Consider the following 15,721-nt stretch of genomic DNA (forward strand, 5'->3'; position numbering starts at 1 on the left):
TTTTGCACTGAAAACTATTCCACTGATTTATTTGTTTTAGCTACATTTCTTTCCTTTGTAGTACTCCAATATTTTTTGTAGGGACGGCAATACGTTTAGAGAACTTAAAGTTATGTTAAATACAGTAGGTTTTATTTTTTTCTGCTGTAAAACTTAAGATGGGGGGAAACTAAAGATTTGTAAAATAATTTCAATGTGTAATGCAGTTTTATTTTTGTTAAAATGGATTTTTCTAAAAATTGGTATCGAAAAAAGTATCGTTCAGGAACCGGTATCGAAATCCAAGTATCGAAACGGTATCGATATCGAAAAATTTTGAACGATACCCAGCCCTACATGGAGCGCAGATGTACTTGTACATTGAGCGGAGAGGTACTGGTACATGGAGCGGAGATGTACTTGTACATTGAGCGGAGAGGTACTTGTACATTGAGCGGAGAGGTACTTGTACATGGAGCGGAGATGTACTTGTACATTGAGCGGAGAGGTACTGGTACATGGAGCGGAGATGTACTTGTACATTGAGCGGAGAGGTACTTGTACATGGAGTGGAGATGTACTTGTACATTGAGCGGAGAGGTACTGGTACATGGAGCGGAGATGTACTTGTACATTGAGCGGAGAGGTACTTGTACATGGAGTGGAGATGTACTTGTACATTGAGCGGAGAGGTACTGGTACATGGAGCGGAGATGTACTTGTACATTGAGCGGAGAGGTACTTGTACATGGAGTGGAGATGTACTTGTACATGGAGCGGAGATGTACTTGTACATTGAGCGGAGAGGTACTTGTACATGGAGCGGAGATGTACTTGTACATGGAGCGGAGAGGTACTTGTACATTGAGCGGAGAGGTACTTGTACATGGAGCGGAGAGGTACTTGTACATGGAGCGGAGATGTACTTGTACATGGAGCGGAGAGGTACTTGTACATGGAGCGGAGATGTACTTGTACATTGAGCGGAGAGGTACTTGTACATGGAGCAGAGATGTACTTGTACATGGAGCGGAGAGGTACTTGTACATGGAGCGGAGAGGTACTTGTACATGGAGCGGAGAGGTACTTGTACATGGAGCGGAGAGGTACTTGTACATTGAGCGGAGAGGTACTTGTACATTGAGCGGAGAGGTACTTGTACATGGAGCTAGGGCTGGGTATCGAGTTTCGATACTTACTTGGCACCGAAATGGAAACATCGATACTAAGGGGTATCGAAGCCTCCCTTGTCAATCGATACCAATTTTCGATACCAAAACAAAACAGCGTCATTGAGCCTATAAGCATGCGACATGCTTGCACGCCGCGCTCTAATACGGCTGGTGATTGGCTGTCATGTAGAGGCATGCAGGAAACGTTACGCCCACTTTAGCCGGTGTGTTTGTTGTGACTGTGAGCCAGGCGTGCGGTGCGGATAGTATACAAGAAGTTAGCCACTCAAGCTACTCCTATCCTGGATTACCATATGGCGAAGATGATGAAAAGCAGGAAAAGAAACAGAAACAACACGGACTGGTTTCCACAGACAAGAGAAATAATTGAGAGGTGGGTCAGCTCAGCTTACCGCAAGTTAGCGGTTATCAGATCCCTCAGTCTGACAAATCCATGCATCTGGCTGTGAGTTGTAGCATTAGATCGTTTAATTAATTGCCGCCGTAACGTTATGCGCAAGCGGGCATTGTGTATTTTTAGCAACTCGTTAACAAACGCTGATGTCATGATAGTTTGTTGAATGTAAATGCGATTCATTTATATTGATTGGCTAGTCAGTGAAGTTGAGCTGTCTCGTCAGATTTGACAAGAATGACGTTCTGTTGCAGCAGTGAGCACACTGATCTGCAACGCTAGCGTTAATGTTTAATTAATTAGCGTTATGTGCAAGCGGGCAGTTATCGCCCATGTATTTTTAGCAACTCGTTAACAAACGCTGATGTCATGATAGTTTGTTGAATATAAATGCGATTCACTTTGTGGCATATAAGGCTATATTGATAGGCTAGTCAATGCTCAACTAGTCTTCCATGCATGAAGTGGAGCCATCTCATCAGTTTGTACAAGAATAGAGTTCTGTTGCATCAGTGAGCATTAAACCCTGATTTGCAACTCTCTGTTTTGCACTGAAAACTATTCCACTGATTTATTTGTTTTAGCTACATTTCTTTCCTTTGTAGTACTCCAATATTTTTTGTAGGGACGGCAATACGTTTAGAGAACTTAAAGTTATGTTAAATACAGTAGGTTTTATTTTTTTCTGCTGTAAAACTTAAGATGGGGGGAAACTAAAGATTTGTAAAATAATTTCAATGTGTAATGCAGTTTTATTTTTGTTAAAATGGATTTTTCTAAAAATTGGTATCGAAAAAAGTATCGTTCAGGAACCGGTATCGAAATCCAAGTATCGAAACGGTATCGATATCGAAAAATTTTGAACGATACCCAGCCCTACATGGAGCGCAGATGTACTTGTACATTGAGCGGAGAGGTACTGGTACATGGAGCGGAGATGTACTTGTACATTGAGCGGAGAGGTACTTGTACATTGAGCGGAGAGGTACTTGTACATGGAGCGGAGATGTACTTGTACATTGAGCGGAGAGGTACTGGTACATGGAGCGGAGATGTACTTGTACATTGAGCGGAGAGGTACTTGTACATGGAGTGGAGATGTACTTGTACATTGAGCGGAGAGGTACTGGTACATGGAGCGGAGATGTACTTGTACATTGAGCGGAGAGGTACTTGTACATGGAGTGGAGATGTACTTGTACATTGAGCGGAGAGGTACTGGTACATGGAGCGGAGATGTACTTGTACATTGAGCGGAGAGGTACTTGTACATGGAGTGGAGATGTACTTGTACATTGAGCGGAGAGGTACTTGTACATGGAGCGGAGAGGTACTTGTACATGGAGCGGAGATGTACTTGTACATGGAGCGGAGAGGTACTTGTACATGGAGCGGAGATGTACTTGTACATTGAGCGCAGAGGTACTTGTACATGGAGCAGAGATGTACTTGTACATGGAGCGGAGAGGTACTTGTACATGGAGCGGAGAGGTACTTGTACATGGAGCGGAGAGGTACTTGTACATGGAGCGGAGAGGTACTTGTACATTGAGCGGAGAAGTACTTGTACATGGAGCGGAGAGGTACTTGTACATTGAGCGGAGAGGTACTTGTACATGGAGCGGAGAGGTACTTGTACATGGAGCGGAGAGGTACTTGTACATGGAGCGGAGAGGTACTTGTACATGGAGCGGAGAGGTACTTGTACATTGAGCGGAGATGTACTTGTACATGGAGCGGAGATGTACTTGTACATGGATCGGAGAGGTACTTGTACATGAGAGCGGAGAGGTACTGTCGACACTTGTACATTGAGCGTAGAGGTACTGTCGACACTTGTACATTGAGCGGAGAGGTACTTGTACATGGAGCGGAGAGGTACTGTCGACACTTGTACATTGAGCGGAGAGGTACTTGTACATTGAGCGGAGAGGTACTTGTACATGGAGCGCAGAGGTACTTGTACATTGAGCGGAGAGGTACTTGTACATGGAGCGGAGAGGTACTTGTACATGAGAGCGGAGAGGTACTTGTACATGGAGCGGAGAGGTACTTGTACATTGAGCGGAGAGGTACTGTCGACACTTGTACATTCAGCGGAGAGGTACTTGTACATGGAGCGGAGAGGTACTGTCGATACTTGACATTGAGCGGAGAGGTACTTGTACATGGAGCGGAGAGGTATTTGTACATTGAGCGGAGAGGTACTTGTACATTGAGCGGAGAGGTACTGTCGACACTTGTACATTCAGCGGAGAGCTACTTGTACATGGAGCGGAGAGGTATTTGTACATTGAGCGGAGAGGTACTTGTACATGGAGCGGAGAGGTACTTGTACATAGAGCGGAGAGGTACTTATACATGGAGCGGAGAGGTATTTGTACATTGAGCGGAGAGGTACTTGTACATGGAGCGGAGAGGTACTTGTACATGAGAGCGGAGAGGTATTTGTACATGGAGCGGAAAGGTACTGTCGACACTTGTACATTGAGCGGAGAGCTACTTGTACATGGAGCGGAGAGGTACTTGTACATGAGAGCGGAGAGGTACTTGTACATGGAGCGGAGAGGTATTTGTACATGGAGCGGAGAGGTACTGTCGACACTTGACATTGAGCGGAGAGGTACTTGTACATGGAGCGGAGAGGTACTTGTACATGAGAGCGGAGAGGTATTTGTACATGGAGCGGAGAGGTACTGTCGACACTTGACATTGAGCGGAGAGGTACTTGTACATGGAGCGGAGAGGTACTTGTACATGGAGCGGAGAGGTACTTGTACATGGACCGGAGAGGTACTTGTACATGGAGCGGAGAGGTACTTGTACATGGAGCGGAGATGTACTTGTACATTGAGCGGAGAGGTACTTGTACATGGAGCAGAGATGTACTTGTACATGGAGCGGAGATGTACTTGTACATTGAGCGGAGAGGTACTTGTACATGGAGCGGAGAGGTACTTGTACATGGAGCGGAGATGTACTTGTACATGGAGCGGAGAGGTACTTGTACATGGAGCGGAGATGTACTTGTACATTGAGCGGAGAGGTACTTGTACATGGAGCAGAGATGTACTTGTACATGGAGCGGAGAGGTACTTGTACATGGAGCGGAGAGGTACTTGTACATGGAGCGGAGAGGTACTTGTACATTGAGCGGAGAGGTACTTGTACATTGAGCGGAGAGGTACTTGTACATGGAGCTAGGGCTGGGTATCGAGTTTCGATACTTACTTGGCACCGAAATGGAAACATCGATACTAAGGGGTATCGAAGCCTCCCTTGTCAATCGATACCAATTTTCGATACCAAAACAAAACAGCGTCATTGAGCCTATAAGCATGCGACATGCTTGCACGCCGCGCTCTAATACGGCTGGTGATTGGCTGTCATGTAGAGGCATGCAGGAAACGTTACGCCCACTTTAGCCGGTGTGTTTGTTGTGACTGTGAGCCAGGCGTGCGGTGCGGATAGTATACAAGAAGTTAGCCACTCAAGCTACTCCTATCCTGGATTACCATATGGCGAAGATGATGAAAAGCAGGAAAAGAAACAGAAACAACACGGACTGGTTTCCACAGACAAGAGAAATAATTGAGAGGTGGGTCAGCTCAGCTTACCGCAAGTTAGCGGTTATCAGATCCCTCAGTCTGACAAATCCATGCATCTGGCTGTGAGTTGTAGCATTAGATCGTTTAATTAATTGCCGCCGTAACGTTATGCGCAAGCGGGCATTGTGTATTTTTAGCAACTCGTTAACAAACGCTGATGTCATGATAGTTTGTTGAATGTAAATGCGATTCATTTATATTGATTGGCTAGTCAGTGAAGTTGAGCTGTCTCGTCAGATTTGACAAGAATGACGTTCTGTTGCAGCAGTGAGCACACTGATCTGCAACGCTAGCGTTAATGTTTAATTAATTAGCGTTATGTGCAAGCGGGCAGTTATCGCCCATGTATTTTTAGCAACTCGTTAACAAACGCTGATGTCATGATAGTTTGTTGAATATAAATGCGATTCACTTTGTGGCATATAAGGCTATATTGATAGGCTAGTCAATGCTCAACTAGTCTTCCATGCATGAAGTGGAGCCATCTCATCAGTTTGTACAAGAATAGAGTTCTGTTGCATCAGTGAGCATTAAACCCTGATTTGCAACTCTCTGTTTTGCACTGAAAACTATTCCACTGATTTATTTGTTTTAGCTACATTTCTTTCCTTTGTAGTACTCCAATATTTTTTGTAGGGACGGCAATACGTTTAGAGAACTTAAAGTTATGTTAAATACAGTAGGTTTTATTTTTTTCTGCTTTAAAACTTAAGATGGGGGGAAACTAAAGATTTGTAAAATAATTTCAATGTGTAATGCAGTTTTATTTTTGTTAAAATGGATTTTTCTAAAAATTGGTATCGAAAAAAGTATCGTTCAGGAACCGGTATCGAAATCCAAGTATCGAAACGGTATCGATATCGAAAAATTTTGAACGATACCCAGCCCTACATGGAGCGCAGATGTACTTGTACATTGAGCGGAGAGGTACTGGTACATGGAGCGGAGATGTACTTGTACATTGAGCGGAGAGGTACTTGTACATTGAGCGGAGAGGTACTTGTACATGGAGCGGAGATGTACTTGTACATTGAGCGGAGAGGTACTGGTACATGGAGCGGAGATGTACTTGTACATTGAGCGGAGAGGTACTTGTACATGGAGTGGAGATGTACTTGTACATTGAGCGGAGAGGTACTGGTACATGGAGCGGAGATGTACTTGTACATTGAGCGGAGAGGTACTTGTACATGGAGTGGAGATGTACTTGTACATTGAGCGGAGAGGTACTGGTACATGGAGCGGAGATGTACTTGTACATTGAGCGGAGAGGTACTTGTACATGGAGTGGAGATGTACTTGTACATGGAGCGGAGATGTACTTGTACATTGAGCGGAGAGGTACTTGTACATGGAGCGGAGATGTACTTGTACATGGAGCGGAGAGGTACTTGTACATTGAGCGGAGAGGTACTTGTACATGGAGCGGAGAGGTACTTGTACATGGAGCGGAGATGTACTTGTACATGGAGCGGAGAGGTACTTGTACATGGAGCGGAGATGTACTTGTACATTGAGCGGAGAGGTACTTGTACATGGAGCAGAGATGTACTTGTACATGGAGCGGAGAGGTACTTGTACATGGAGCGGAGAGGTACTTGTACATGGAGCGGAGAGGTACTTGTACATGGAGCGGAGAGGTACTTGTACATTGAGCGGAGAGGTACTTGTACATTGAGCGGAGAGGTACTTGTACATGGAGCTAGGGCTGGGTATCGAGTTTCGATACTTACTTGGCACCGAAATGGAAACATCGATACTAAGGGGTATCGAAGCCTCCCTTGTCAATCGATACCAATTTTCGATACCAAAACAAAACAGCGTCATTGAGCCTATAAGCATGCGACATGCTTGCACGCCGCGCTCTAATACGGCTGGTGATTGGCTGTCATGTAGAGGCATGCAGGAAACGTTACGCCCACTTTAGCCGGTGTGTTTGTTGTGACTGTGAGCCAGGCGTGCGGTGCGGATAGTATACAAGAAGTTAGCCACTCAAGCTACTCCTATCCTGGATTACCATATGGCGAAGATGATGAAAAGCAGGAAAAGAAACAGAAACAACACGGACTGGTTTCCACAGACAAGAGAAATAATTGAGAGGTGGGTCAGCTCAGCTTACCGCAAGTTAGCGGTTATCAGATCCCTCAGTCTGACAAATCCATGCATCTGGCTGTGAGTTGTAGCATTAGATCGTTTAATTAATTGCCGCCGTAACGTTATGCGCAAGCGGGCATTGTGTATTTTTAGCAACTCGTTAACAAACGCTGATGTCATGATAGTTTGTTGAATGTAAATGCGATTCATTTATATTGATTGGCTAGTCAGTGAAGTTGAGCTGTCTCGTCAGATTTGACAAGAATGACGTTCTGTTGCAGCAGTGAGCACACTGATCTGCAACGCTAGCGTTAATGTTTAATTAATTAGCGTTATGTGCAAGCGGGCAGTTATCGCCCATGTATTTTTAGCAACTCGTTAACAAACGCTGATGTCATGATAGTTTGTTGAATATAAATGCGATTCACTTTGTGGCATATAAGGCTATATTGATAGGCTAGTCAATGCTCAACTAGTCTTCCATGCATGAAGTGGAGCCATCTCATCAGTTTGTACAAGAATAGAGTTCTGTTGCATCAGTGAGCATTAAACCCTGATTTGCAACTCTCTGTTTTGCACTGAAAACTATTCCACTGATTTATTTGTTTTAGCTACATTTCTTTCCTTTGTAGTACTCCAATATTTTTTGTAGGGACGGCAATACGTTTAGAGAACTTAAAGTTATGTTAAATACAGTAGGTTTTATTTTTTTCTGCTGTAAAACTTAAGATGGGGGGAAACTAAAGATTTGTAAAATAATTTCAATGTGTAATGCAGTTTTATTTTTGTTAAAATGGATTTTTCTAAAAATTGGTATCGAAAAAAGTATCGTTCAGGAACCGGTATCGAAATCCAAGTATCGAAACGGTATCGATATCGAAAAATTTTGAACGATACCCAGCCCTACATGGAGCGCAGATGTACTTGTACATTGAGCGGAGAGGTACTGGTACATGGAGCGGAGATGTACTTGTACATTGAGCGGAGAGGTACTTGTACATTGAGCGGAGAGGTACTTGTACATGGAGCGGAGATGTACTTGTACATTGAGCGGAGAGGTACTGGTACATGGAGCGGAGATGTACTTGTACATTGAGCGGAGAGGTACTTGTACATGGAGTGGAGATGTACTTGTACATTGAGCGGAGAGGTACTGGTACATGGAGCGGAGATGTACTTGTACATTGAGCGGAGAGGTACTTGTACATGGAGTGGAGATGTACTTGTACATTGAGCGGAGAGGTACTGGTACATGGAGCGGAGATGTACTTGTACATTGAGCGGAGAGGTACTTGTACATGGAGTGGAGATGTACTTGTACATGGAGCGGAGATGTACTTGTACATTGAGCGGAGAGGTACTTGTACATGGAGCGGAGATGTACTTGTACATGGAGCGGAGAGGTACTTGTACATTGAGCGGAGAGGTACTTGTACATGGAGCGGAGAGGTACTTGTACATGGAGCGGAGATGTACTTGTACATGGAGCGGAGAGGTACTTGTACATGGAGCGGAGATGTACTTGTACATTGAGCGGAGAGGTACTTGTACATGGAGCAGAGATGTACTTGTACATGGAGCGGAGAGGTACTTGTACATGGAGCGGAGAGGTACTTGTACATGGAGCGGAGAGGTACTTGTACATGGAGCGGAGAGGTACTTGTACATTGAGCGGAGAGGTACTTGTACATTGAGCGGAGAGGTACTTGTACATGGAGCTAGGGCTGGGTATCGAGTTTCGATACTTACTTGGCACCGAAATGGAAACATCGATACTAAGGGGTATCGAAGCCTCCCTTGTCAATCGATACCAATTTTCGATACCAAAACAAAACAGCGTCATTGAGCCTATAAGCATGCGACATGCTTGCACGCCGCGCTCTAATACGGCTGGTGATTGGCTGTCATGTAGAGGCATGCAGGAAACGTTACGCCCACTTTAGCCGGTGTGTTTGTTGTGACTGTGAGCCAGGCGTGCGGTGCGGATAGTATACAAGAAGTTAGCCACTCAAGCTACTCCTATCCTGGATTACCATATGGCGAAGATGATGAAAAGCAGGAAAAGAAACAGAAACAACACGGACTGGTTTCCACAGACAAGAGAAATAATTGAGAGGTGGGTCAGCTCAGCTTACCGCAAGTTAGCGGTTATCAGATCCCTCAGTCTGACAAATCCATGCATCTGGCTGTGAGTTGTAGCATTAGATCGTTTAATTAATTGCCGCCGTAACGTTATGCGCAAGCGGGCATTGTGTATTTTTAGCAACTCGTTAACAAACGCTGATGTCATGATAGTTTGTTGAATGTAAATGCGATTCATTTATATTGATTGGCTAGTCAGTGAAGTTGAGCTGTCTCGTCAGATTTGACAAGAATGACGTTCTGTTGCAGCAGTGAGCACACTGATCTGCAACGCTAGCGTTAATGTTTAATTAATTAGCGTTATGTGCAAGCGGGCAGTTATCGCCCATGTATTTTTAGCAACTCGTTAACAAACGCTGATGTCATGATAGTTTGTTGAATATAAATGCGATTCACTTTGTGGCATATAAGGCTATATTGATAGGCTAGTCAATGCTCAACTAGTCTTCCATGCATGAAGTGGAGCCATCTCATCAGTTTGTACAAGAATAGAGTTCTGTTGCATCAGTGAGCATTAAACCCTGATTTGCAACTCTCTGTTTTGCACTGAAAACTATTCCACTGATTTATTTGTTTTAGCTACATTTCTTTCCTTTGTAGTACTCCAATATTTTTTGTAGGGACGGCAATACGTTTAGAGAACTTAAAGTTATGTTAAATACAGTAGGTTTTATTTTTTTCTGCTGTAAAACTTAAGATGGGGGGAAACTAAAGATTTGTAAAATAATTTCAATGTGTAATGCAGTTTTATTTTTGTTAAAATGGATTTTTCTAAAAATTGGTATCGAAAAAAGTATCGTTCAGGAACCGGTATCGAAATCCAAGTATCGAAACGGTATCGATATCGAAAAATTTTGAACGATACCCAGCCCTACATGGAGCGCAGATGTACTTGTACATTGAGCGGAGAGGTACTGGTACATGAAGCGGAGATGTACTTGTACATTGAGCGGAGAGGTACTTGTACATGGAGCGGAGAGGTACTTGTACATGGAGCGGAGAGGTACTTGTACATGGAGCGGAGAGGTACTTGTACATTGAGCGGAGAGGTACTTGTACATGGAGCGGAGAGGTACTTGTACATGGAGCGGAGAGGTACTTGTACATGGAGCGGAGAGGTACTTGTACATTGAGCGGAGAGGTACTTGTACATGGAGCGGAGAGGTACTTGTACATGGAGCGGAGAGGTACTTGTACATGGAGCGGAGAGGTACTTGTACATGGAGCGGAGAGGTACTTGTACATGGAGCGGAGAGGTACTTGTACATTGAGCGGAGAGGTACTTGTACATTGAGCGGAGAGGTACTTGTACATGGAGCTAGGGCTGGGTATCGAGTTTCGATACTTACTTGGCACCGAAATGGAAACATCGATACTAAGGGGTATCGAAGCCTCCCTTGTCAATCGATACCAATTTTCGATACCAAAACAAAACAGCGTCATTGAGCCTATAAGCATGCGACATGCTTGCACGCCGCGCTCTAATACGGCTGGTGATTGGCTGTCATGTAGAGGCATGCAGGAAACGTTACGCCCACTTTAGCCGGTGTGTTTGTTGTGACTGTGAGCCAGGCGTGCGGTGCGGATAGTATACAAGAAGTTAGCCACTCAAGCTACTCCTATCCTGGATTACCATATGGCGAAGATGATGAAAAGCAGGAAAAGAAACAGAAACAACACGGACTGGTTTCCACAGACAAGAGAAATAATTGAGAGGTGGGTCAGCTCAGCTTACCGCAAGTTAGCGGTTATCAGATCCCTCAGTCTGACAAATCCATGCATCTGGCTGTGAGTTGTAGCATTAGATCGTTTAATTAATTGCCGCCGTAACGTTATGCGCAAGCGGGCATTGTGTATTTTTAGCAACTCGTTAACAAACGCTGATGTCATGATAGTTTGTTGAATGTAAATGCGATTCATTTATATTGATTGGCTAGTCAGTGAAGTTGAGCTGTCTCGTCAGATTTGACAAGAATGACGTTCTGTTGCAGCAGTGAGCACACTGATCTGCAACGCTAGCGTTAATGTTTAATTAATTAGCGTTATGTGCAAGCGGGCAGTTATCGCCCATGTATTTTTAGCAACTCGTTAACAAACGCTGATGTCATGATAGTTTGTTGAATATAAATGCGATTCACTTTGTGGCATATAAGGCTATATTGATAGGCTAGTCAATGCTCAACTAGTCTTCCATGCATGAAGTGGAGCCATCTCATCAGTTTGTACAAGAATAGAGTTCTGTTGCATCAGTGAGCATTAAACCCTGATTTGCAACTCTCTGTTTTGCACTGAAAACTATTCCACTGATTTATTTGTTTTAGCTACATTTCTTTCCTTTGTAGTACTCCAATATTTTTTGTAGGGACGGCAATACGTTTAGAGAACTTAAAGTTATGTTAAATACAGTAGGTTTTATTTTTTTCTGCTGTAAAACTTAAGATGGGGGGAAACTAAAGATTTGTAAAATAATTTCAATGTGTAATGCAGTTTTATTTTTGTTAAAATGGATTTTTCTAAAAATTGGTATCGAAAAAAGTATCGTTCAGGAACCGGTATCGAAATCCAAGTATCGAAACGGTATCGATATCGAAAAATTTTAAACGATACCCAGCCCTACATGGAGCGCAGATGTACTTGTACATTGAGCGGAGAGGTACTGGTACATGAAGCGGAGATGTACTTGTACATTGAGCGGAGAGGTACTTGTACATGGAGCGGAGAGGTACTTGTACATGGAGCGGAGAGGTACTTGTACATGGAGCGGAGAGGTACTTGTACATTGAGCGGAGAGGTACTTGTACATGGAGCGGAGAGGTACTTGTACATGGAGCGGAGAGGTACTTGTACATGGAGCGGAGAGGTACTTGTACATTGAGCGGAGAGGTACTTGTACATGGAGCGGAGAGGTACTTGTACATGGAGCGGAGAGGTACTTGTACATGGAGCGGAGAGGTACTTGTACATGGAGCGGAGAGGTACTTGTACATGGAGCGGAGAGGTACTTGTACATTGAGCGGAGAGGTACTTGTACATTGAGCGGAGAGGTACTTGTACATGGAGCTAGGGCTGGGTATCGAGTTTCGATACTTACTTGGCACCGAAATGGAAACATCGATACTAAGGGGTATCAAAGCCTCCCTTGTCAATCGATACCAATTTTCGATACCAAAACAAAACAGCGTCATTGAGCCTATAAGCATGCGACATGCTTGCACGCCGCGCTCTAATACGGCTGGTGATTGGCTGTCATGTAGAGGCATGCAGGAAACGTTACGCCCACTTTAGCCGGTGTGTTTGTTGTGACTGTGAGCCAGGCGTGCGGTGCGGATAGTATACAAGAAGTTAGCCACTCAAGCTACTCCTATCCTGGATTACCATATGGCGAAGATGATGAAAAGCAGGAAAAGAAACAGAAACAACACGGACTGGTTTCCACAGACAAGAGAAATAATTGAGAGGTGGGTCAGCTCAGCTTACCGCAAGTTAGCGGTTATCAGATCCCTCAGTCTGACAAATCCATGCATCTGGCTGTGAGTTGTAGCATTAGATCGTTTAATTAATTGCCGCCGTAACGTTATGCGCAAGCGGGCATTGTGTATTTTTAGCAACTCGTTAACAAACGCTGATGTCATGATAGTTTGTTGAATGTAAATGCGATTCATTTATATTGATTGGCTAGTCAGTGAAGTTGAGCTGTCTCGTCAGATTTGACAAGAATGACGTTCTGTTGCAGCAGTGAGCACACTGATCTGCAACGCTAGCGTTAATGTTTAATTAATTAGCGTTATGTGCAAGCGGGCAGTTATCGCCCATGTATTTTTAGCAACTCGTTAACAAACGCTGATGTCATGATAGTTTGTTGAATATAAATGCGATTCACTTTGTGGCATATAAGGCTATATTGATAGGCTAGTCAATGCTCAACTAGTCTTCCATGCATGAAGTGGAGCCATCTCATCAGTTTGTACAAGAATAGAGTTCTGTTGCATCAGTGAGCATTAAACCCTGATTTGCAACTCTCTGTTTTGCACTGAAAACTATTCCACTGATTTATTTGTTTTAGCTACATTTCTTTCCTTTGTAGTACTCCAATATTTTTTGTAGGGACGGCAATACGTTTAGAGAACTTAAAGTTATGTTAAATACAGTAGGTTTTATTTTTTTCTGCTGTAAAACTTAAGATGGGGGGAAACTAAAGATTTGTAAAATAATTTCAATGTGTAATGCAGTTTTATTTTTGTTAAAATGGATTTTTCTAAAAATTGGTATCGAAAAAAGTATCGTTCAGGAACCGGTATCGAAATCCAAGTATCGAAACGGTATCGATATCGAAAAATTTTGAACGATACCCAGCCCTACATGGAGCGCAGATGTACTTGTACATTGAGCGGAGAGGTACTGGTACATGGAGCGGAGATGTACTTGTACATTGAGCGGAGAGGTACTTGTACATTGAGCGGAGAGGTACTTGTACATGGAGCGGAGATGTACTTGTACATTGAGCGGAGAGGTACTGGTACATGGAGCGGAGATGTACTTGTACATTGAGCGGAGAGGTACTTGTACATGGAGTGGAGATGTACTTGTACATTGAGCGGAGAGGTACTGGTACATGGAGCGGAGATGTACTTGTACATTGAGCGGAGAGGTACTTGTACATGGAGTGGAGATGTACTTGTACATTGAGCGGAGAGGTACTGGTACATGGAGCGGAGATGTACTTGTACATTGAGCGGAGAGGTACTTGTACATGGAGTGGAGATGTACTTGTACATGGAGCGGAGATGTACTTGTACATTGAGCGGAGAGGTACTTGTACATGGAGCGGAGATGTACTTGTACATGGAGCGGATAGGTACTTGTACATGGAGCGGAGAGGTACTTGTACATGGAGCGGAGATGTACTTGTACATGGAGCGGATATGTACTTGTACATGGAGCGGAGAGGTACTTGTACATGGAGCGGAGAGGTACTTATACATTGAGCGGAGACGTACTTGTACATGGAGCGGAGATGTACTTGTACATTGAGCGGAGAGGTACTTGTACATTGAGCGGAGAGGTACTGGTACATGGAGCGGAGATGTACTTGTACATTGAGCGGAGAGGTACTTGTACATGGAGCGGAGAGGTACTTGTACATTGAGCGGAGAGGTACTTGTACATTGAGCGGAGACGTACTTGTACATTGAGCGGAGATGTACTTGTACATTGAGCGGAGATGTACTTGTACATTGAGCGGAGAGGTACTGGTACATGGAGCGGAGAGGTACTTGTACATGGAGCGGAGAGGTATTTGTACATGGAGCGGAGAGGTATTTGTACATGGAGCGGAGAGGTACTTGTACATTGAGCGGAGAGGTACTTGTACATGGAGCGGAGAGGTACTTGTACATGGAGCGGAGAGGTACTTGTACATGTAGCGGAGAGGTGCTTGTACATGGAGCGGAGAGGTACTTGTACATGGAGCGGAGAGGTATTTGTACATGGAGCGGAGAGGTACTTGTACATGGAGCGGAGAGGTACTTGTACATTCAGCGGAGAGGTACTTGTACATTGAGCGGAGAGGTACTTGTAGATGGAGCGGAGAGGTACTGTCGACACTTGTACATTGAGCGGAGAGGTACTTGTACATGGAGCGGAGAGGTACTTGTACATGGAGCGGAGAGGTACTGTCGACACTTGTACATTGAGCGGAGAGGTACTTGTACATGGAGCGGAGAGGTACTTGTACATGGAGCGGAGATGTACTTGTACAGGGAGCGGAGAGGTACTTGTACATTGAGCGGAGAGGTACTTGTACATGGAGCGGAGAGGTACTTGTACATGGAGCGGAGAGGTACTTGTACATGGAGCGGAGAGGTACTTGTACATTGAGCGGAGAGGTACTTGTACATGGAGCGGAGAGGTACTTGTACATGGAGCGGAGAGGTACTTGTACATGGAGCGGAGAGGTACTTGTACATTGAGCGGAGAGGTACTTGTACATGGAGCGGAGAGGTACTTGTACATGGAGCGGAGAGGTACTTGTACATGGAGCGGAGAGGTACTTGTACATGGAGCGGAGAGGTACTTGTACATTGAGCGGAGATGTACTTGTACATGGAGCGGAGATGTACTTGTACATGGATCGGAGAGGTACTTGTACATGAGAGCGGAGAGGTACTGTCGACACTTGTACATTGAGCGTAGAGGTACTGTCGACACTTGTACATTGAGCGGAGAGGTACTTGTACATGGAGCGGAGATGTACTGTCGACACTTGTACATTGAGCGGAGAGGTACTTGTACATTGAGCGGAGAGGTACTTG

The sequence above is a fragment of the Poromitra crassiceps genome (assembly GCF_964638095.1).
Source record: "Poromitra crassiceps genome assembly, contig: HAP1_SCAFFOLD_91, whole genome shotgun sequence".
NCBI lineage: Eukaryota > Metazoa > Chordata > Actinopteri > Beryciformes > Melamphaidae > Poromitra > Poromitra crassiceps.